Source organism: Saccopteryx leptura, chromosome 2 (assembly GCF_036850995.1).
Source record: "Saccopteryx leptura isolate mSacLep1 chromosome 2, mSacLep1_pri_phased_curated, whole genome shotgun sequence".
Taxonomy (NCBI): domain Eukaryota; kingdom Metazoa; phylum Chordata; class Mammalia; order Chiroptera; family Emballonuridae; genus Saccopteryx; species Saccopteryx leptura.
Window position 1 is genome coordinate 190,552,726 of NC_089504.1, and position 24,890 is coordinate 190,577,615.

The following is a 24,890-nucleotide window of genomic DNA, read 5'->3' on the forward strand; positions in this document are numbered from 1 at the left end:
ACTGCTGGGACCAGTGTCTCTCTTTGCCGCATTTAAAGCAAGCTCCTGGTGGGGATCCTCTTTGCAGCCCGGACTTGGGTCAGGCATCTCCTATGCCTTGCTCCTGATGCTCTGCTGGCCTCAGGGCTGCCACAAGAGCCTGGGTATGGAGCATCACCTTCTGCTGCATGTGGGCTTGGTGAGCAGCCTCGGCCTTTTTCTACTAGCTGCGACCATTAAAAACTTTAAATGCTATGTTCACAGGTCTCAGATAGGGGTTCGAGAGCTGAGAATAAGAGGAGGGGGAGCTCCTAAGGAATCTGGCACCCAGATCCGGCCATAAATGCTGGAGCCAGAGGCAGGACAGGACAGGCCTTCCTGCAAGAAGATGAGGGTTGGACCATGGGATCAGAAGCCCTGCAAACCGGCATGAGGGCCAATGCCTGGTGGCCTCCAGGCATTGATGGGGGAGGGGCTTAAGAACACAGTGGACAAAGGAGGGGCCCTTGGCCAGCAGGGGAGGAAAAAGAGGGACTGGTATTTGCAAGTAAATGAGAACCAGGATTGGTGAAGGGAGGGGAGGAGCCTGATAGGATGGAGGGAGCCATGCAGGAGGGGAAGAGAGTTGGGGGTCGGCTAAGGAGGAAAGATCAGGAGTGAGGTTTCTCTGGCCAAAAGGACCTGTGTTGTTGACCAGCTGGCACAGAGATTAGGACAAGAGGGCAAATACTAGAAACTCTAAATGTAAGGGATCTCCAACCAGTTCCCAGTTCTTTTGATGATTGTTAAATTGGTGAGGGTGTTAAAACTGAAAGTCCCTTCAGGAGGCCACCTGGTCTGATTACTCAGTGTGTTCTGTGGCCTGGCCACAGCAGAGAAGAACAGTTTCCTCTTCTTTAGGGAGGGAGAGATTTCAAATAAGGCAGTCCAGGAGTGTTTTTGGATCAGGTTTAGATTCCTGTGCTTCTATGGCTGCTCTAAGTTCTTGGAGTGGTCAGAGATGAGAATTGGCATCCCGCAACTCAAGCTCTGGCCACCAGATGGTTAGGTAGAGTGGAAGTGACTGGGACGTCTCCACGGGCTCACACGCACTCAGAACAGATAAGAGGTCTCTGACACAGCTGCGATTACAGACAGGGAGTCTTGGCGGAAAGAATTGTGGGGAGGCTGGAGGCAGGGGACTTATTGCACTGTGTGCCGAAGTGGGTGGGAGGTCAGAGATCTTGATTCTTCCTTGGAAGGGAAGGAGAGAAGAGTGGCACCAGCAAACTTCAAACTCCTCCCAGGTTTTCGTACCAAATGTAAGGTATTTTCCCCTCCAAGGAAGAAAGAAGGGCGTAGCCACGAAGTGTTGATAAACAAAAGCTTTATTTAGTACAGTGCATCCTGCCTGATGAGGTTCTCTAGTCCGGGGGACAGGGGCTCAAGAAGTCGCATGGAGGAAATTTAAAGGGTTGTTAGGGCAGTGGATCTAATATGACGTGGTGAAATTTCATTGGCTGACAGACGGTTGCTCTTTTCCAAAGGACTCCTGGGAAGTTTCTTTTGGCATGCTTGGGCGTGGGTGGTTCTAGCCAAAGTTCCTGGGTCTAGTTCCTCACATGACCTTCCCCCATTGCTGACCGAACTCACAGTCTCTTTTTTTTTTTTTTTAAACTTTTTTTTTAATTAATTTATTTATTTATTCATTTTAGAGAGAACAGAGAGAGAGAGGAGAGACAGAGGAGAGAAGGGGGAGGAGCTGTAAGCATCAACTCCCATATGTGCCTTGACCAGGCAAGCCCAGGGTTTTGAACCAGCGACCTTAGGATTTCCAGGTCGACGCTCATCCACTGCACCACCACAGGTCAGGCTCACAGTCTCTTAATGGTGGACAAGCAAACAGGCAGAGAAGACAGCTACCTTCTCACTCAGAACTCTCAAGCCTGGATTCACTTTTCTCAGCACCTACCAACCTCAGCACTCCCCAGCAAAACAGGCCGAGCAGAAATAACCCTTCTACAGCAAATAATAGCAAACAATAGCCCCTCCTCATGGAGGTTGGCAGTTCACAATTTGCAATCTTCCACCCTGAGGGCAAGCACAGTAGCCTTCCACAGACTACACACACATGGTGCTGACCCATGCCAATTCAAACCTAACATTTATGAAGCACATTAGTTTGTCCTACATTCACCTCTTTTGCTCGCTTCACAATCTACACTCCAGGTATCCCTGTGCAAAGAATGAGGTACATTATATAAACAAACTATAGCAACAGCACAAGTTACACAATTGCAACAATTACCAAGGTGCCCTTGCAATATCTCCCTGCGCATTGTTTGCCCAAGGTGCAAACTGGAGGCCCACCTCTAACTCCCTACTCCACAGTAGGTGGGAGGGCCTCAGGGCTGTGTTCATGGAAATCTTAAAGTGTCCTTGGTACATCTTGCCAACTGGACGAGAACAGCTTTCCAGTGCAGGAGGGCCCCCACCAGAGCTAACCCCCCCATCAGAGTCTGTCATACTGTCCAAAAGTGGCATGTCCATTCAACAAGGAAGCTGGTGCCCCCATTGGCTGCAGTTCAAGAGTCCATTATAGACAGCCAGGTTCACATAGGGCCTCAGCATCCCCTCTTATTCCTACCATCATGGTAGCTCTGAAGACACTGCCCCAAGGAGCACGTGGCAACAGTAGTAAACCTCTCCACCTCTGCTCCAGAGAGCATAATGCTGTTCACCCCTATGTTCCTACCAGGGATAGTACTCTTTGCTGCTGGGTTTTTACCTTCTGAATGACCACTGGCCAAGCTCTGAGTGTGCAGACGGCAGCTTCAGCCCAAGCCTCCTCATCCCCAGAAGAGGAGCTAGAAATGCCTGTTCCTGCTGATTCAAAGCCACTCCACCTGCACAGCACCATCTTTGTCTCCTGCAGCTGCCAGCTCTTGGCCTGAATCTGAACCCACAGTTGTTTCTCCAACAACTGCTGCTGCCAATGTTCAATTTCCAGGGCAAACTGCAACTCGCAAACTGTTCGGCCTCCTTCTCCATAGACCACTTCAGTTTCAGGCACTGTCGGTGCTCAGTCTGCTTCTGCAGCTCTCAAACCCAGTCAGCCTCTTTCTCCAGCATTCATTCCAGTTCAAACCATAGCTAGTTCTCAACCTTTAGCCTGATCTACAGTTTTCATATCTGCAGCTCTTTCTCCAGTGGCTATTCCAGCTCATGCTATTGTTGCTGACCTTGGACAGCCTCTCCCAGGGCTGTAAAAAACACCCAGCCCATGGTCCCCAAAAGGAAAGCCATAAAGAACCACACTGGGAAGCAATGATCAGTCCTCTACCCCACCCCTCAAGGTGGCAGTGGATCCATACTGATCTGATCTAAATCCGGCTGCTGTGCCAGATGTATTGTCCCTGCTGTCGCAGAGGCAGCCAGTCTGAAATTTGCAATCTGCTGCCCTGAGGGCAAGCACCATAGCCTTCCACAGACCACACACATGTTGCTGCCCACACCAATGCAAAATACAAGTGAGCAAACTTAACATATATGAAACACATTGGTTTGCCCAACACATGTAAATTATAGAATGTCTGATGTCTGAGCAGAGATGTCATGTAGGTAGTTGGATGTATGAGTCTGAAAGTAAAGAGTAAAATTTGGACTGGACATTATCATTTTGGAACTTAACAGCCTTGAGATTGAATGAGATCACAAAAAAGGAATGAGTGTGGAAAGAAAATAAGAAAGTTTAAATACTAAGCCTAGTTCTGAGAAGTCACAGAGATGATGAAGGATTATTAAAGAACTCTTTTTTCCCAGGGAAGGGGAAATAAAGTTGGAAGGTTGGAAGAGCATGTTGTTGTTGGAATCCGTGGGAGTCCGAAAAGACCAGAGTAACAGGCTTTATTGAAAGAAAAAAAGGAACCCTACTGGGCACTTCTCCAGGGAGAAGGGCACTGGTACAGACTAGGGGGTAAATTTTTATAGGGTTTGGGAGAGCTTGAGGAAGTACTGAGTCAAAAGTTCTGGTATGTCCCCTCCTGCGGATTTACGGTTTCAGCTTTCTGGAACGCTCCTCATTAGGGTGGTTGACCAGCTTCCTGGAACTCTACTGCCTCAGGGGTGATTATCCAGTAAGTAAGGGTGAGGTCAGGCAGTCAAGTGGAGAAACCAAAGGGCAGTTGGAATCTGGTAAATTCATATATCTATCATTTCTCAACTCTGTGGTATGATAAAAAGGAAAAGAGGTTGGGGGAAGGAAAGGGTATGGAGTTCAGGAAGGAGGTTTGTCTCAGACTGGCTATCTTCTAGAGATACTTCCTGCTGTTATCCCTATTGGGTGCCCCCTTCATAAACCCCCCTAGCGTAGTTGGAGTAGGGGTGTATTTATAGGGTTCCAGATTCTTCTGTTTTGTGAGGGCAGGTTTCAGGGTTGATATGTAGGGTTAGGTAGATTTTTCCAATTTTCTGATTGGCAAAGATCTGCAGGCAGTTCAGTAAGCAACTAGTGAACAAATGTAAGAGGCAGGGTTCAAAAGTTAGAAAAATAAATGGGAGAGTGAGTGGACCAATATCAAGACACCCAGTTTGTGTGAAACCACTGATTCCATGTTTACGAATTTGCTGGGCTTCAGAGAGAGAGAGAGAGTGGGAATAAGACAGGGAAGTGGTCAGTCCCCCTGCCCCCAGAACTACTTCTGTAGATATTCCTAAAGCAACAAGAAGAGAAATTACCTGCACAGCTTGTTTGGTCTTTAGACTGATGGGTAGTGTACTAGGAACTAAAAGAGGCTTATGGGGTGGGATTAGGTTGATACTTGAAGTGAGATTAGGGTACAGGTTTCTGTCCAATTATTAGGGAGACATATATAGTTGTTATGCCATTTTTCTACTTTAGTAGCAGTGGGAGTTGTCAGGATCCTGGTGTGTGTGGAACTGTCCATGTGAAAGTCAGTCCTTGGGTGATGCAATGTTGGAAGCACCTCTTGAACAGTATTTGAACAGTTGTCTGAGTAACCTGTAAATCCTGCAAGTACTTAGGGAAAAGGTGGTTACATTTCTACACTTTGTAGCTAGAGTTTAAGTTTTAGTGACCACTGCTTTTAGCTGGAATTAGCAGCAGATCCCAGCCTACAGTAGGCATGGGGCATTGAGACAAGAGGAATAAAGGAGACACGATACATTAAATAAAGCAGCCTGACCAGGCAGTGGCACAGTGGATAGAGCATCAGACTGGGATGCAGAGGACCCAGGTTCGAAACCCCAAGGTCGCCAGCTTCAGTGCAGGCTCATCTGGTTTGAGCAAAAAGCCCACCAGTTTGAACCCAAGGTTGCTGGCCCCAGCAAGGGGTTATTCAGTCTGCTGAAGGCCCAAGGTTAAAGCACATATGAGAAAACAATCAATTAACAACTAAGGTGTTGCAATGTGCAACGAAAAACTAATGATTGATGCTTCTCATCTCTCTCTATTCCTGTCTGTCTGTTCCTGTCTATCCCTCTCTCTGACTCACTCTCTGTCTCTGTAAAAAATAAATAAATAAATAAAAATTAAAAACAATTTAAAAAAGCAATAAAATTAGACTGTCAATACCCACAGTAGAGATCTTTGAGGGATAAATAAAACTCAATATTTAGGCAAGGCATAGTAGATGGCCCTTGTGTTCACAAGAAATGAGATCAGTTTATCTGCTACTTGGAAGAAACACCTTAGGTTCATGAACAATGTTCTTGGGCCTTCAGTGGCAATTCCCAGCATGCTGGGCAAGGTCAGGTCACAGGTAGCTGGAGCAGGACTAGAAGCAACTGAACCCTCCCTCCATGGGGCAAGGGGCAGCTTACTTTCTCGTGTCCCTCTTTCCACAGCAGAGATATGTCCCTTGGTGGGGCCGAGAAGCCTGGCGGGCTTCAGTTCAAGGATGTTTCTTTCCACTCTTGAAGTAGGGCCATGATGAAATTCTTTGAAGTCCTTTAGGGCACTGAAGCCTTTAAGAGCGTATGCCAAAAGCTGATATTTCCTGACCACTTTTGGGCCTTATTTGCTTTTTCTGTTACTTCCTTGGCCATTATAGACCTTAAAAGCCATTCTCAGAAGATCTCACTGAGGAGCTTGACTAAGAGAGTAAAATTGGGAATCCAGTGTCTAAAGAAGCCTATTAGACTGAGGAAAGAAAGGATTTGATTTGCAGTGTTAGGTGGTTGAAGATTGCAGAGGGTCTGAGTTTGATCTAGGATGGGACCTCAGGTGGTGGAGGTTAAGGCAATGCTCAGATAAACTACAGACTAAGAGTGAAGTTCAGCCTTAGCAGAGAAGACATGATATCTCTTTATGGTGAGGAGGTTAAGAAGGATGGTGGTTTGTCTTCTTGAGGCAGACAGGGAGGGGCTGCAAAGGAGTAGGTTATCTACATATTGTAAGAGAGTACTAGTTTTAAGATTGTATGCTGCTAAATCCTGAGATAGTGCCTGCCCAGACAGGTGTGGGCTGCTTTTGAACCCCAGGGGTAAGACAGTCCATGTAAATTGCTGGGCTGCATTATTTCCAGGTAAAGGCAAACAGAAAGTAAGAGTCAGGGTGTAGAGGAATGGTAAAGAAGGTCTAGGATCATGAAGTGAGTGGTGTTTGAGGGAACGTGTGACAGTAACTTGTAGAGATTAGGGACTACTGGATGGAGGGGAATTACTGCCTCATTGATTAGGTGTAAGGCCCTGAAAGTTTTCAAACAGGAAGGATGGGGATATTTCAGGGAGAGTCTGTGGGGATGAATAAGCCTGGTTTAAGAGGTGGGTAATTATTGGTTTAAGGCCTTAGAAACAGACACAGTTACACATTAAACAAAGCCTTCATGTACAAATTATAAAGTAAGAAATTTAAATGAGTGCACTTTACTTGTTTCAATTAAAATTATACTAGAGATGTTTTCTGACAAAGAGACAAAACAGATTACTCACTCACACAGCTCAATAGACAACTGTGCCTTTTTAAGCTTTTTGAGATGGCAGGGAGTTGTCAGCATAGAGGAGAGGAAAAGAGAAAGCAGACAGATGGACAGTGTGAACACCTAGATGGAAAGAAGAAGGGTCAGAATCTGCAGGAGGAGGAGGAGGAGGAGGAGGGGGCTAAAGTGCTGGTGGTGGTGCCACATGGTCAGAGGAGTTAAAAAGATTTAAAACTCTGAAGAGAAAGGAGAGGATGAAGGGGAGAAGGGCATAGCCGTAGCTAAAACTGGTGAAGTGGGAGGATGAGTAAGATATAGCCAAAGCTGGTGGGGAGGGGAGAATGGGTCAAAGAAGAAATAGAGACAGAGCCACCCATCTGTAAGGAGGGAGGAGGGGTGTGAGAACACAGTGGAGAAGGAAGGGGACCCTGGCCAGCAGGAGAGGAGAAAGAGAGAATGGTATTTGCAGGTGAATGAGAAAGAATTCAGCAAAGAGAGGGGAGGGGACTTTCTGGAGGAAAGAGACTGGAGCAGAAGAGGTCCAGAGAGGGACCAGAGAGGGGTCCCAAGAGAGAAATGTCCCTGGGGTTTAGGCAAGAGAGGGAAAGAGTTGGAAGTCCACCAAGAAGGAAAGATTAGGAGCAGAGGTTTTAGGTGAGGTTTCTTTGGCCAATAAATCGCCTGCATGTAGAACAGGCAGCACAGAGATTAAGGCCAGGAGCAAAGGGAGAAGAGAGCCTGCATGTAAGAAATTTCTGATGCCCTCCTCGTCTGGTGGCAGAAATTGTCAAGATCTCTTAGGATATTGTAATAGTAGTAGAAGGCAACCTGGCTAGGTGCCTAGACTTTTGAGAAAGTCCATAGAAGCAGGCTGCTCAGAGTAGAAACCTCCCAAAATGTGAACTTCAGACAGTAGAGTGAGTCCTGAAGGAGTAGAGGAGTAGTAGTCTCTGAGGCCTGAGATTGGGAGGAGCTCATGTTCCAAGGGGAGCCTGGCTGGATGGTTTGGACTGAGAGGAGCCCACAGTGGAGGAGACTGGTGAGAGAAGGGGGCATACTCACCTTCAGTCACAGTTCCGAGAGGAGAAAATTTCTGTAGAAAGAGAGTCTCAGACAGGAGGTTGTTACCCCAAAACTGAGATCCCAGGACATAGGAGAGGGGCCTGGCTAGGTGTGCCTAGACTTTCATAGAAGTCCATAAAGGAATAGAGGCAGACCATTTGTAGATATGGGGTCTGAAGTCAAAACCATCTGACCAGGAAGGGGTGTTTTTAGAGAGAAATTTGGAGGCCAAAAGAGGAAGTGGAGGGAGAAACTCCTTACCTTTTCGGTCTGGCAGGGGTTTGGGACAGGGACAGATCACCGGACAATCAACCTACAATTACACATACAAACAGAATTAGGGAGTAAGCCCAGGACAATCTGCCACTGCTCATTGCTTCCCTGGTTGTAAGTTTGGACAGCAAAGAGGGATCGTACAGGCAGTTATTACCCTGTCCTGGGTTTTGGCACCAAATGTTGGAATCCATGGGCGTTTGAAAAGACCAGAGTAACAGGCTTTATTGAAAGGAAGAAAGAAACACTGTCAGGCACTTCTCCAGGGAGAAGGGCACTGGTATAGACTAGGGGATGAATTTTTATAGGGTTTGGGAGAGCCTGAGGAGGTACTGAGTCAGAAGCTCCGGTATGTCCCCTCCTGCGGATTTATGATTTCGGCTTTCTGGAACACTCCTCCTTAGGGTGGTTAACCAGCTTCTTGGAACTCTACTGCTCAGAGGCAATTATCCAGTAAGTAAAGGTGAGGTCAGGCAATCAGGCGGAACAACCAAAGGGCAGTTGAAATTTCTGGTAAATTCATATATCTATCAGATGTCTTTTTTTTTTTTTTGTATTTTTCCAAAGTTAGAAGCCGGGAGGGGGGGGGAGGCAGACAGACAGACTCCCGCATGTGCCCACCAGGATCCACCCAGCATGCCCACTGTGGAGGGTGCTCTGCCCATCTAGGCAATGCTCCGTTAAGGCCAGAGCCATTCTAGCACCTGAGGCGGAGGCCATGGAGCCTTCCTCAGCACCTGGGCCAACTTTGCTCCAATGAAGCCTTGCCTGCAGGAGGGGAAAAGAGAGACAGAGAAGAAGGAAAGGGGGAAGGATGGAGAAGAAGATGGGCACTCCTTCTGTATGCCCTGACTGGGAATCAAACCTGGGACTTATACATGCTGGGCCAACTCTCTATCACTGAGCCAACAGACCAGGGCTGAGCATGATATCTTTAAAGCCAAGTGAAGACACCGTGTCAAGGACAAAGCATTATTAAATGATGCTGGTAGGTCTAGTGATTTGAGAATTCAAATCAACCTTGATTCAAACACATGAAGGTCATGGGACTTGACATAAGCAATATCATTGGCAAATAGTGGTGAATGTTCGACTGGAGTTAAAGACAGAATGGGAGGAGAAAAATTGAATAGAATTAACTGTGACAAGGCATTTTCCTACAAAGAGGGGCAGAGAAATGGGTAGGTAATTAGAGTCAGGAAAGAATTATTTTAGGGTGAGAGAAACACATTCTTTGAAAATTTTTATGATGGGTTTGTTTTTTCCTTTCTAATCCTTCTGCCTTTGATTCCCTGTCTCATTGTCCTGACTAGCACTCCAGAATAATGTTGCATAGGCTGGGCATAACAGAAATCCTTTTCTCATTCTTTAAAGGAAATTTTCTGACTTTTCAAGGTAGTTATGATGTTTGCCCCAGGTTTTTAGTTAATGCCTTTTATCAGACTAAGGTAGTTTTATTTCTGTTTTTCTAAGAATTGTTTATCAACTGCTTTTTCTGCTCTTCTGAGATATTTTTTCCCTTTTAATCTGTTAATGTAAATTGCAGTAATAGATTTTTAAAAAGAAACCATTATTGCATTCTTGGGATAAAACAAAAATTGACATTTATTTTAACATATTTCCTGATTTGGTTTCATCACCAGAGAAAACCCGAGTCCCTGGGGCTTCTACCTCAGTTCTTGTCATGTTTGTGAGAAAGAACTTAGGTGAGATTCAGGGTGCAGCATTCAAGCAGAGCAAGCAGTTTATTAAGCAAAGTCACAGGGGGCAAACTCAGTCTGAGCCCCTGCCTATTGGGGTCTTAGCTTCAAGGCTTTGGTTCCTTGTTATCAGGGTTCAAGGCTCCCCTTTGTAGTTTTTCTTGTAACTGTTGGGACACCTGGTCATTCAATGGGTGAGATAAACCCCCCTTGTTCCCTTCCCCTTTTCCTGCCCTGAGAACTATCCTGCCTAACAGTATGCTATTTTAGAAGGAGTTTTGGAACTATGAGATTAGCTTCTGATGATCTTTTTTTCTACTGTCTCTACCTGGCTTTGTATCAAGTTAAACACACTAGTCTCATAAAATAAATTGGAAATGTTTCCACATTTCTACTATTTATAAAAGTTTTATAAGATTGTGATGATCTATTCTTTGATTTCATAGAAAGCTGTAAACACCTCTGGGTATCATAAGATTTGCCTTGTTTCAGATTTTTTTTTGAGTAGATTTTAAAACTACTGATTCAATTGATTTAAAAAAAATAGATTGAATCAATTTATTTGCAGAAAATTTGAGTGGTTTCTTTAGCCACTTTTGGTAAAAACATTTTCTAGGAAATTGTATGTTTTATCTGAGTTTTCAAATTTATTGGCATAAAATTATTTGCATAATCTTATTTCTTGTGTTCTCCTGCATTTGTATTTAAATGCTCTTTTTTGCTGATATTTTCTGTCAGTATTTTTAGAGCTCTTTGTCCTTTTTTTAAAAGCTTTTAGTTTATTATTTATCTATATGGGATCTTTTTATCTCTCATTAACTTCTTTATTAATGTTTACTAGTTTCCTCTTTGTTCTTTCTCTGGTTGTATTTTTGTATTCTTTTTCTAACCCCCTCAATTGTATAATTAGCCTTCTGATATTTTTACTTTCTTATTTCTAATAAAAGCATTTAAAACCATAAATGTAAGTATAAAACTCTAGCTTAACCACATACCCTTTTGAGATATAGTATTTTCATTATGAATTCTAAATAATTTCTTATTTGATTGCAATTTCCTCTTCAATCCATAAGTAATTTAGAAGTTTGTTATATTTTCCCAAAGAAATTTTATAAGTATTTTTGTCATTAAGTTTAAATTTTTTTGCATTATAGTCAGAGAATATGAACTACATGATACTGATTGTTTGGAAGTAATTGAGACTTGCTTGGTAATTTAGGCTCATCTGAGTAAATAATAACAGCAAAAACTGTGTAGCACTCCCCATGTGCCAAGATATTCTAAGAGCTAATCATATGTTAAAGTATTTATTCCTATCAATAAGCTTTTGAGATAAGAGGGATAATATTATCCTTATTTTATAGAAGAGGAAACTGAGGCACAAGTTAACTTGTCCAAAATTTTATAGTTAGTAAGTACTAGAGCCAAGAATCAAGCCTGGAGAGTTTGGCTTCAGAAATTGTTCTTAGCGACCATAGTACACTGCTTTTTTACACAGTTTGTATAGGCTGAAGAAGAATGTATATTTCCTAATTATTGGGTATAGGATATTAAGTATCTTAGTTTATAAAATTCTTATTTTATTGGTCAAATTTACTATATCCTCACTCAGTATATCTATGCTTGCTTAAAATGTCAGTTATTAAGAGAAATGTTTAAAAATTTTCCACTATAGGAGTGACGTCACGGAAATGGCGCCGTGAGCAGCGCGTCCGACAGATCTCCCCAAAATCACAACAAATTTATCAACTAGAAACAGGAAAATTTATCTTCGGAGCATTCCGGAGTTCCACACAAACTGAAAGCGAAGGGACTGTTATCACTTGGATCTGGGAGACGAGGGTGTGGAGGAAGCTACCGCAGGGACGTTCATTCAAGCCGCGAGGAAGTGCGCCTGTGGTGGTGGTGAGTCAGCCCATACTCGGGAGCCGCGAGCCGCCGCCGCGAGCCGCCGCGAGCCGCCGCGAGCAGCGCCCGGTTCGGTTGCAGAGCGAGCACCGCCGCCGCGAGCAGCCGCGGGCAGCGCCTGGTTCAGTTGCGGAGCGAGCGCCGCTGACGTTCCCAGCGGCCCGTGCACGGGGAGCAGGAGAGGCCCCAGGGCGGTATTCCCTACTTGGGAGATTCTCTCCGCGGGCGGGGCACCTCACCCAGCCATTCAAGCTAACAATCAAGCGTTGGGGGAGGGGCACGCGCAGGCAGCCTGAAATACCTTCGGGAGCACAGCTGCGACCCAATTACTGAAATTAACTTAACCCGTGAAATCTGCGCACCCTCGGTTCTAATTGATAAGATCTCTCTCAGTTCACCGACCCAAGACAAGAGGTGTGATATTTTTTAGTGCCTCTCGCTAAAAGGGCGGGGGCAACTTCTGATTGATAGAGCCTCCATATTCAGGGATAAATGCTAAAAAGAAGGACTTAGCAGATAATAAGATCTATACCACACTAGTCGCAAGCAGAGACTAGTGCCTCTTCTTCCCAGCCAAAATAGGCTACAAAGTGTGGAAAGCCTGGGTTGAGAGGTCCAACGGAATGCTAGGCGCTGAACAGTCACCTTGACAACAATTGACTCCCACCCCCGCCTGATTACACTGGAGGCCCTGACTGCCAGAGCCTTTCCCAAAGCTTTGCACTGAGTGGGGATAGAGTGGGGATTTCCCAGCTCTTTGAGCCTCTTACTCCCCAGGCAGAAGCAGTGGCAGCCTTATAGCTGGATCACCAGGCTGCTAATTCAGGAAGGGGGGACTAGGAGAGAGAATCCAGGAAAGCAAACTCTCTCATCGTTGGACCCTGCAAACGCCAACAAGCCTTGACTACCAGCAAGACTAAAGCCAATTATATGACATTGCCATAGAATCCCATCAACTGCAAATCCCTACCTAAGTGTGACACAGGGGCAGAGCCTGGGGTACAGAGTCACCGACCAGGAAGAGGGAGAGAAAAGAAAAAGGAAGAAGTTAACATCTCAAAATCAAGAAAAATCCACAGAATTTACAACTTGTTCCACTAATTTTTTTTTTTGTTGTTGTTGTTTGTTTCTTCTATCTTATTGCCTTTATTTCCTCCACCTCGGTCCTTATATTCTCTGCCCATCTTATGCTTCCTTTTCTTGAACTACACTACCCATAAGTGTTACATTTTATTTCTCTTCTACATCCTCACCCTCCTTTAAGATTATACTCCAAAACACTTAACTCTCACTTTCTCCTCTTTTGTTTTTTTTTTTTGTTTTGCTTTATTTTGTTTTTTTCCCTTACTTTTTTATTTCTTCCTTCGTTTTTCTCTTTTTCTTATTTTTTCCTTTCTATTCGTTTTTTCTTTTTCTTTTCTCATTTTACTTTCCTCCCATTTAATCCTCAATCACGAACAAATTAGTTAATTTGGGACTCAAAGCTTTTTTTTGGCTTTATTTTTCTTTTTCACTTTTGTTTTTGTTTTTTTCTTGTTTGTTTATTTTTGTGGCATTTTGGGTCCTCCCAACCCAAGGTCTCCATTGTATTTAGTCTCCGCTTCACTTAATACAACAGATTTTTACTTATTATTTTTATTTTTTTCTTCTTTATTATGCCTTTTTTTGTCCTTTTTTTTTGGTTCCCTCTTATCCCTCTCATTATATCTCTTAGTTGACCATCACCCACAAGCAAATCATCTTATGCTTGTCTATGATTTTCTTCCTTTTTTTTTTTTTTTTTTGCATTTAGTAGGTCCCTACTCCCCTTTTTTTTTGCCCCTTGAACTCTTCACCGCAAATCAGACCCTCCATTATAGGCACGATATTTCCCTGAGGAGGGGAGAGGAGGGAAAGAGAAGAAAGAAAAAAAGGGGGAAATAATAAATTATTACTGCTTTTTTTTGTGGGGTGTTTTACCTTTTTTTTTTTTTTTCTACTTTTTATTCTTTATTAATTCTAATTAGTGCTATCAACAAGACCACCCTCAGATGCCAATAAGAAAGAGGAAATCGAATATTATGGATACAAAAGAAAGAGAGGTAACACAAATAGATGTGGAAAAATCTATGGAGAAAAGACTTAACATATTGGAAGCCTTGGAGCTAAATGACAGAGAATTTAAAATAGAAATCTTAAAAATACTCAGAGATATACAAGAAAACACAGAAAGGCAATATAGGGAGATCAGAAAACAACTCAATGAACACAAAGAATATATTACCAAGGAAATTGAAACTATAAAAACAAATCAAACAGAAATGAAAAACTCAATTCACGAGCTGAAAAACGAGGTAACAAGCTTAGCTAGAACAGCCCAGATTGAAGATAGGATTAGTGAAATAGAAGACAAACAACTTGAGGCACAACAGAGAGAAGAAGAAAGAGACTCAAAAATAATAAAAAACGAGAAAGCCCTACAGGAATTATCTGACTCCATCAGAAAGAATAACATAAGAATAATAGGTATGTCAGAGGGAGAAGAGAAAGAAAATGGAATGGAGAATATACTCAAACAAATAATAGATGAGAACTTCCCAAGCCTGTGGAAAAAACTAAAGCCTCAAATTCAAGAAGCAAACAGAACACCGAGTTTTCTTAACCCCAACAAACCCACTCCAAGGCACATCATAATAAAGATGACACAAACCAATGACAAAGAAAAAATTCTCAAGGTAGCCAGGGAAAAGAAGAGTACAACATATAAAGGAAGGCCTATTAGATTATTATCAGATTTCTCAGCAGAAACTCTACAAGCTAGAAGAGAGTGGACCCCAATATTTAAAGCCCTGAAAGAGAGGAACTTTCAGCCAAGAATACTATACCCATCAAAGCTATCCTTCAAGTATGAAGGAGATATAAAAACATTCACAAATTCAGAAAAGATGAGAGAATTTATCAACAGAAAGCCCCCACTCCAGGAAATACTAAAGGGGGTTTTCCAACCAGATTCAAAGAACAAAAGAAAACAACACCACAAGTAACAGCTCCACCAAGAACACAATAAAACCAAACTTAAACTGTGACAACAAAGGAAAAAAAGGGGGGAGAGAATGGAGATTAACAGTAGCAAAGGACGATGAAGTGCAGAAATACTTATAAGATAGGGTACTACAATGAATATGGTAGGTACCCTTTTCATTACTTAATGGTAACCACCCTAGAAAAAACCACCACAAAAACACATGACTTAAAAAAGGTAGCAACAGAGGAAAGAAGTATGGAACACAAACAAACAAAAACAAATGATAGAAAAACAAAAGAGAAGAATCAAACTAGATACAAAACTAACAGAAAGCAATTTATAAAATGGCAGTAGGGAACCCACAAGTGTCAATAATTACACTAAATGTAAATGGATTAAACTTACCAATAAAAAGACACAGAGTAGCAGAATGGATTAAAAAAGAAAATCCAACTATATGCTGCCTACAAGAAACACATCTAAGCAACAAGGATAAAAACAAATTCAAAGTGAAAGGCTGGAAAAAAATACTCCAGGCAAACAACACCCAAAAAAAAGCAGGTGTAGCAATACTCATATCTGATAATGCTGACTACAAGACAGAAAAAGTACTCAGAGACAAAAATGGTCACTTCATAATGATTAAGGGGACACTGAATCAAGAAGACATAACAATCCTTAATATATATGCACCAAAACAAGGAGCACCAAAATATATAAGACAGCTACTTATTGACCTTAAAACAAAAACTAACAAAAATACAATCATACTTGGAGACCTCAATACTCCGCTGACGGCTCTAGATCGGTCATCCGAACAGAGAATCAATAAAGATATAGTGGCCTTAAATGAAATACTAGAACACCTGGATATGATAGACATCTACAGGACACTTCATACCAAAGCGACAGAGTATACATTTTTCTCTAGTGTACATGGAACATTCTCAAGAATTGACCATATGTTGGGCCACAAAGACAATATCAGCAAATTTAGAAAAATTGAAATTGTACCAAGCATATTTTCTGATCATAAAGCCTTGAAACTAGAATTCAACTGCAAAAAAGAGGGGGAAAAACCCACAAAAATGTGGAAACTAAACAACATACTTCTAAAAAATGAATGGGTCAAAGAAGAAATAAGCGCAGAGATCAAAAGATATATACAGACAAATGAAAATGAAAATACGACATATCAGAATCTCTGGGATGCAGCAAAAGCAGTAATAAGAGGAAAGTTCATATCACTTCAGGCCTATATGAACAAACAAGAGAGAGCCGAAGTAAACCACTTAACTTCACACCTTAAGGAACTAGAAAAAGAAGAACAAAGACAACCCAAAACCAGCCGAAGAAAGGAGATAATAAAAATCAGAGCAGAAATAAATGAAATAGAGAACAGAAAAACTATAGAAAAAATCAATAAAACAAGGAGCTGGTTCTTTGAAAAGATCAACAAAATTGACAAACCCTTAGCAAGACTCACCAAGGAAAAAAGGCACAGGACTCAAATAAATAAAATCCAAAATGAAAGAGGAGAGATCACCACAGACATCATAGATATACAAAGAATTATTGTAGAATACTATGAAAAATTATATGCCACCAAATACAACAATCTAGAAGAAATGGATAAATTCCTAGAACAATACAACCTTCCTAGACTGAGTCATGAAGAAGCAGAAAGCCTAAACAGACCAATCAGCAGGGAGGAAATAGAAAAAACTATTAAAAACCTCCCCAAAAATAAAAGTCCAGGCCCAGACGGTTATACTAGTGAATTCTATCAAACATTCAAAGAAGACTTGGTTCCTATTCTACTCAAAGTCTTCCAAAAAATTGAAGAAGAAGCAATACTTCCAAACACATTTTATGAGGCCAACATAACCCTCATACCAAAACCTGGCAAGGATGGCACAAAGAAAGAAAACTACAGACCAATATCTCTAATGAATACAGATGCTAAAATTCTAAACAAAATACTGGCAAACCGAATACAACAACATATTAAAAAAATAATACATCATGATCAAGTGGGATTCATCCCAGAATCTCAAGGATGGTTCAACATACGTAAAACGGTTAACGTAATACACCATATCAACAAAACAAAGAACAAAAACCACATGATCTTATCAATAGATTCAGAAAAGGCTTTTGATAAAATACAACACAATTTTATGTTTAAGACTCTCAACAAAATGGGTATAGAAGGAAAATATCTCAACATGATAAAGGCCATATATGATAAACCATCAGCCAACATCATTTTAAACGGCATAAAACTGAGGACTTTCTACCTTAAATCAGGAACAAGACAGGGTTGTCCACTCTCTCCACTCTTATTTAACGTGGTGCTAGAAGTTCTGGCCAGAGCAATCAGACAAGACAAAGAAATAAAAGGCATCCATATCGGAAAAGAAGAAGTAAAGGTATCACTTTTTGCTGATGATATGATCCTATACATCGAAAACCCGAAGGACTCCACAAAAAGATTATTAGAAACAATAAACCAATACAGTAAGGTCGCAGGATACAAAATTAACATACAGAAGTCCATAGCCTTTCTATATGCCAACAATGAAATATTAGAAAACGAACTCAAAAAAATAATCCCCTTCACGATTGCAACAAAAAAAATAAAATACCTAGGAATAAACATAACAAAGAATGTAAAGGACCTCTATAATGAAAATTACAAAGCATTGTTAAGGGAAATCGAAAAAGATACAATGAGATGGAAAAATATTCCTTGTTCTTGGATAGGAAGAATAAATATAATCAAAATGGCCATATTACCCAAAGCAATATACAAATTTAATGCAATTCCCATCAAAATCCCTATGAGATTTTTTAAAGAAATGGAACAAAAAATCATCAGATTTATATGGAACTATAAAAAACCCCGAATAGCCAAAACAATCCTAAAGAAAAAGAATGAAGCTGGGGGCATTACAATACCTGACTTTAAACTATATTATAGGGCCACGATAATCAAAACAGCATGGTATTGGCAGAAAAATAGACACTCAGACCAATGGAACAGAATAGAAAGCCCAGAAATAAAATCACATATATATGGTCAAATAATCTTTGATAAAGGGGCCAACAACACACAATGGAGAAAAGAAAGCCTCTTCAACAAATGGTGTTGGGAAAACTGGAAAGCCACATGCAAAAGAATGAAACTCGACTACAGCCTGTCCCCATGTACTAAAATTAATTCAAAATGGATCAAAGACCTAAATATAAGACCTGAAACAATAAAGTACATAGAAGAAGACATAGGTACTAAACTCATGGACCTGGGTTTTAAAGAACATTTTATGAACTTGACTCCAATGGCAAGAGAAGTGAAGGCAAAGATAAATGAATGGGACTACATCAGAATAAAAAGTTTTTGCTCAGCAAGAGAAACTGATATAAAAATAAACAGACAGCCAACTAAATGGGAAATGATATTTTCAAACAACAGCTCAGATAAGGGCCTAATTTCCAAAATTTACAAAGAACTCATAAAACTCAACAACAAACAAACAAACAATCCAATAAAAAAATGGGAAGAGGACATGAATAGACACTTCTCCCAGGAAGAGATACAAATGGCCAACAGATATATGAAAAGATGCTCAGCTTCATTAGTTATTAGGGAAATGCAAATCAAAACTACAATGAGATACCACCTCACCCCTGTTAGATTAGCTATTATCAACAAGACGGGTAATAGCAAATGTTGGAGAGGCTGTGGAGAAAAAGGAACCCTCATTCACTGTTGGTGGGAATGTAAAGTAGTACAACCATTATGGAGGAAAGTATGGTGGTTCCTCAAAAAACTGCAAATAGAACTACCTTATGACCCAGCAATCCCTCTACTGGGTATATACCCCAAAACCTCAGAAACATTGATACGTGAAGACACATGTAGCCCCATGTTCATTGCAGCACTGTTCACAGTGGCCAAGACATGGAAACAACCAAAAAGCCCTTCAATAGAAGACTGGATAAAGAAGATGTGGCACATATACACTATGGAATACTACTCAGCCATAAGAAATGATGACATCAGATCATTTACAGCAAAATGGTGGGATCTTGATAACATTATAAGGAGTGAAATATGTAAATCAGAAAAAAACAAGAACTACATGATTCCATACATTGGTGGAACATAAAAATGAGACTAAGAGACATGGACAAGAGTGTGGTGGTTACCAGGGGTGGGGTGAGGGAGGACAGGGGGAGAGTTAGGGGGAGGGGGAGGGGCACAGAGAACTAGATAGAGGGTGACGAAGGACAATCTGACTTTGGGCGAGGGGTATGCAACATAATTTAATGACAAAATAACCTAGACATGTTTTCTTTGAATATATGTACCCTGATTTATTAATGTCATCCCATTACCATTAATAAAAATTTATTTAAAAAAAAGAAAATTTTCCACTATAATATTGAATTTGTCAGTTTTTCCCTGTAATTTTGGCAAGGTTGCTTTATGAATCTGAGAGCTTTTTAATTATGTATATACAAGTTTAAAGTTGTTATTTTATCCTTGGAGAAATTTTCTTTTTATTATTATATACTAAAAATTTTTATTTTAATAAGTTTTGCTGATTTTCTTTGGCATAGTAGTTGCCTATTTTCTGTTTTTTTAATTTTTTTTTACTTTCTTGTGTTTTTATGACTTAAATATAATTTGCAAACATCATGTACATAGACTTTTTAAATAACCCAAATAGAAACCTGTCTTTTAATTGGTTAATTTTGTCCATTTATATTTATTGTGATAAATTAAATATGTGAATGTATTTCTCCACTCTTTTGTTATATTTTCTGATTTTTTAAAAATTCTCTTTATTTCTTTTCTACAATTTTTAATTATATTTTTATTATTTTATTTTCCAATTCTGTTGGCTCTACTGATTTGCAATTCTATTTTTATACTTTTAGTATTTTTACAATTTCAGAAAACATATTCTCCATATTTCATCAATTCTAAAATAGTTATTTTTCATATATTTATATCTCTGAAACAAGTATATATTTTATAACTGACTGTTATTTTTACAGTTGCTATTGATGAGGTATTAGGAATAATATAATTGACATTTCCTGCATGTGCATGGATTTGCCATAGCTTTTCATGTTGCCACCATTCAACTCATTTATGTGCATTATTGTTTATTGCCAATGTTGTGTTAGATATATATTTAAAATGTTTTCATAACTTCTAGACATAATGTGGCACTGAAACAAAAACTTAAGACAATGCATAAAAGTATAGGAAGAGAGCGCCAGAATATACTGTATTTTTTTCTCCATGAGATGCACCTGACCATAAGATGCACCTAAGGTTTTAAGGAGGGAAATTAAATAATATATATTCTGAACTAAATGGTGTGTTAAAATATTTAATAAAATATACCACAATAATATTTCAACAATGTAAGCTCAACAGCAGTGTTAACAATCATTAGCACTGTTATTAACAAATGAGAAGAGACTTTAATGTTCAAATATTCTTCTAGTTGTCTGGGAACCCACAGCAGCTAAAAGAAATGAACATTTGCTCCATAAGACACACGGGCATATTCCCTCCACTTTTGGGGAAAAAAGTACGTTTTATGGAGTGAAAAATATAACTTTTGTATTATTGAGCCAAGTATTCACCATTGGTAGGAATAATAGAAATTCCACATTGTCTTGCAAAATAATAACTGAGAGCTTTATAGAAATTAAAAGAGAGCTTACTTTTTTGTTACTGAGATATTGTTAAAAGATGGTCTAGTACACTACACCAAGTAATGTAAAGAAAAATAAAATAAAAAGGCAATTCCCTTGAAAGAGATTAAAGAAATTGTAGAGAAATGAGAGGCTAGTACCATTTATTCATGTCTTACATAAAATTCTCTTTAGGACATAATATTACTCATAACTTAATTGGCAGTCTTTTCTCTTTCCTCATAATGGAAGATCTTATAAAATTCATACCTTCTTACATTTGTAGAATTACGATAACTATATCTAAAGTTATTCAACAGGTTTATTCTCATAGTACCATAAAGACATTGGGACACTTTAATGCTCATCTTACATATAATTCTTAAGCAGCACTTTCATTCCACCTTGTTTAATACCCTAGAAACTATTCTTTAAAATTATGGATTTTTAAAAAATTCATCCAATCAATATTGAGTACCTAATATTTTCCTATTTCTTTTCTGATTATTCTTTTCTTTGTCTTCCTTTTTTTTCTAAATCCAAGTTTCCATTTTCTGAAGGATTCATTTTAAAAGTCCCTTCCATGATGATGTATTAGTGATAAACTCTTAATGTTTGTATTTACAAAAAGTTATTTTGCTCTCAATTTTGAATGATAATTACCTGGATATAAATTTTTATATTGGCAGTCTTTTTATTTCTCAGAAATTTCTACTCTTGCTGTTATAAAATCTGTTGTCAGTTTGTCATTTTTAATAGCTAATCTACTTTTTCTTGTATTTATTATTTTCTCTGTGTCTGTGGTGTTCTATGTCTCTATTATGTTTTTAAGTATGGTTCTTTTGCATATTTCTACTCAATCTTCATTGTGTATTGTATTCAAGTTTTATAACTTTTATCAGTTTTGGAAAGTTTTAAAATATTGTTAAATATTGTCTTTTACATCTAATCTCTCCCTCTGAAAAATCTTATTTATTTACTCATTTACACATTCAACAAGTATTTATTTATCTTCTATTTTTCAACAATATTCCAGGCATTGGGAATATAATAGTAAACAAGGCCAACAAAAATTATTGCCTTTATGTCCTTCATATTCTGTCTTAGTTTACCCTCCATGTCTCTTAATCTTTTATATATTTTTGTCTATATGTGATACATTATTCTCCTCAGCTCCATATTTTAATCCATTGAGTCTTTTCTCAGCTGTATTATCTACTATTTCATTCATTCATCAGGTTTTTTCATTTCTAGAAATATCATATGGTTCTCATTAACATTTTTCTGGTCTTTTCTAAAGTAACTTGGCCTTTGTTCATAAAAAATTTTTTTTATATACACTGAATCATTTTGAACATATAATTACATAATTTGAGGTCAACAATTACATTACTTGGTTTTCATATATCTAATCTGTTCTAAGTTTTACCTGCTGATGTGTGCTTATGTCATATTGGCTAATTTCCTTGAATATTATCATTTTGAATTTTTTAGTTCAGTTTAAATAAAATTCTACTGTGTGAATACTGACTTGTTTGAGTTGAGTGTTTCATCCCCTCAAAGTACTTTGCTTCTGCTGGAAATTTCAGTGATACTATCAACTCTGAAACCCTTTTTGTTGTCGTTGCTGTTATTATTAGAGCTTTGACTTTAGAGACTCTTAGAATGATAGAATCAATGAACTGTGTATATGTGTGCATATTTTTTTTTATTCAGTGAGAGGAGAGGAAGTAGAGACAAACTCCTGCATGAGCCCCCACTGGGATTCACCCAACAAACCCACGAGGGGGCAATGCTCTGCCCATCTGGGGCATTGCCCCATTGCTCAGCAATTGAGCTTTCTAGCACCTGAAGCAGAGGCCATGGAGTCATCCTCAGAGCTGGAGGCCAACTTGCTTTAATCAAGCCGTGGCTGCAGGAAAGGGAGAGATAGAGATAGAGAATAGTGAGAGGGGCAGGGGTTGAGAAGCAGATGGGCCCTTCTCCTGTGTGTCCTGACTAGGAATTGAACCTGGGACATCTAAATGCCAGGCTGATGCTCTACCACTGAGCCAACCAGCCAGGGCTATATGTGTACTTTTAAAAGTGGGAAAAGTGATACAAATATATAGAGATTTGTAGAATGTAACAAAAAGAGAGAAGTAACTATGTGTTCTGTTGCATTATACATTATTAAGTGGTTGTGGAATAAATGTGTACAATTATATCCACGGAAGAAAATATCTGTAACTCACCGTATGTAATAAACAAAAGTGATGCACAGCAGAATTGTGTTCCAGTAAGTGTAATAATTCTGCTTCATTAAAATAAAAAATACAACAAAGGAAGAAGGTAAAAGAAAACATACGAAAACAACCTACCAAGCCAAGTGATGTTTATTCTATAAATGGAAGGATGAATTAATATCTAGAAATTTCATACTATATGGTAATATCATACTTTGTATCTAAAACCAGATTTAAAAAATGTTTGGTTACCTCTATAGATACATTTAAAAAATTAATATATAGCCTGACCAGGCAGTAGCGCAGTGAATAGAGCATTGGACTGGGATGCGAAGGACCCAGGTTCGAGACCCCGAGGTCTCTAGCTTGAGCGTGGGCTCATCTGGTTTGAGCAAAGCTCACCAGCTTGAACCCAAGGTCGCTGGCTTGAACAAGGGGTTACTCAGTCTGCTGTAGCCCCATGGTCAAGGCACATATGAGAAAGCAATCAATGAACAACTAAGGTGTCACAACAAAAAACTAATGATTGATGCTTCTCATCTCTCTTCATTCCTGTCTGTCTGTTTCTGTCTATCCCTCTCTCTGACTCTCTGTCTCTGAAAAAATAAATTAAAAAAATTAATATATAAAATTTAAAAATAAAGTGATACATCTATTATATCATATGACATTTATAATATCTTCTTGCTTTTGACCAAAAATAAGGAACTAATACCAAAAACAAAATGAATATTCTTGCTGTTATCAATTTTCTGTGAAATAGCTTGGGAAATTGTAGCTGACACAATAAGCCATGAGATATATGTTAGAATTAATTGGAGTCTGAAAAGACCAGTGTAACAGGCTTTATTGAAAGGAACCCTGCCTGGCTGTCTTGTAAGGTAAAGTTGTGCCAGGCACAGGCTAGGACCACGCTTTTTAAGGGTTAGTGGAAAGGATAGGAAGGGTCGTGGGGCATCATCTGATTGGCTGCTGGACAAAGGATGGTCTTTTATGGAAGTTTGAGTATATTTAACTTCTAGCAGTTTTCAATCATCCAGGACTTCTCAACTTGTGATGTCAGACATTCCTTTGTGATTGGTCATCTGCCGCAAGCCCTGAAACAGACTTACTGGCAGGGTTAAAGAAATGAAACCTAAGGTTCCCGACTATTTGACAGATATAAAAAAGGAAAGAGAGTGGTTTCTAGAGAGGCCTCAAGGGAAAAGAGAAAGAGGTCATTATCTTCTGTAACTTCTTCCTGCTGAGTAGGGGCAGTGAGGGGTTATGGCCTCTCTAAGGATCACTCTCAGTGAGGGGTACAGAGATGCAGTGATGGCTTCTTCTCAGGTAGGGGTGTATTTATAGGGTTCCAGATTTTTCTGTTTCGTGAGGGCAAGTTTCAGGGTTGGTGTGTAGGGTTAGGTAGATTTTTCCAATTTTCTGATTGGTGAACGTCTGCATGCAGTTCTGTAAGAAACTAGTGGACAAACATAAAAGTTAGCATCCAAAAGTTAGAAAAATAAATAAGAGAATGAGTGGACCAATGAAAGGCAATAGTCAAGACACCTACTTTGTGCAAAACCACTGATTCCATGACTCGGTTTGTTTTTTATGAATTTGCTAGGCTTCAGAGAGAGAGAGAGAGAGAGAGAGTGGGAATAAGACAGGGCAGTGACCAGTCCCCCTGCCCCTAGACCTATTTTTATAGAAATTTTTAAAGCAACAAGGAGAGGAATTACCTGTATAGCTCATTTGGTCCTTAGATTGACGAATAGTGTACTAGGAACTGGAAGAGGCTCATGGGGTGGGATTAGGTTGATATTTGGGGTGAGATAGATTAGGGTACAGGTTTCTGTCTAATTATTAGGGTGACACATATACATGTTGGTCCCACCCATGTAGAAATTCCCTGATTGGATGATATAGGATGAGAAGTGGATAGAGAATTGATGGACAAGGGGTTGGTTTTGTCTGTCTGACTCTGAACTCCAGATGGTCAAGGTGGAGAAAAGTGCAGCCCCAACTGGGGGGGCATAGTTAGAGGCCTGTTTTGAGCATTGCAGCCATGTGGTAAGGGTAGTGAGCCAGGGATATAGCTGTGTGGTGGGATAGGAGCATTTAT

General features: G+C 39.8%; 1 protein-coding gene across 1 annotated transcript in view; it reads left to right on the forward strand.

Moving 5' to 3' along the window:
• Positions 1–24,890, forward strand: part of VEPH1 (ventricular zone expressed PH domain containing 1) — a 102,642-nt gene that overhangs the window by 9,412 nt on the left and 68,340 nt on the right. The window lies entirely within an intron of this gene.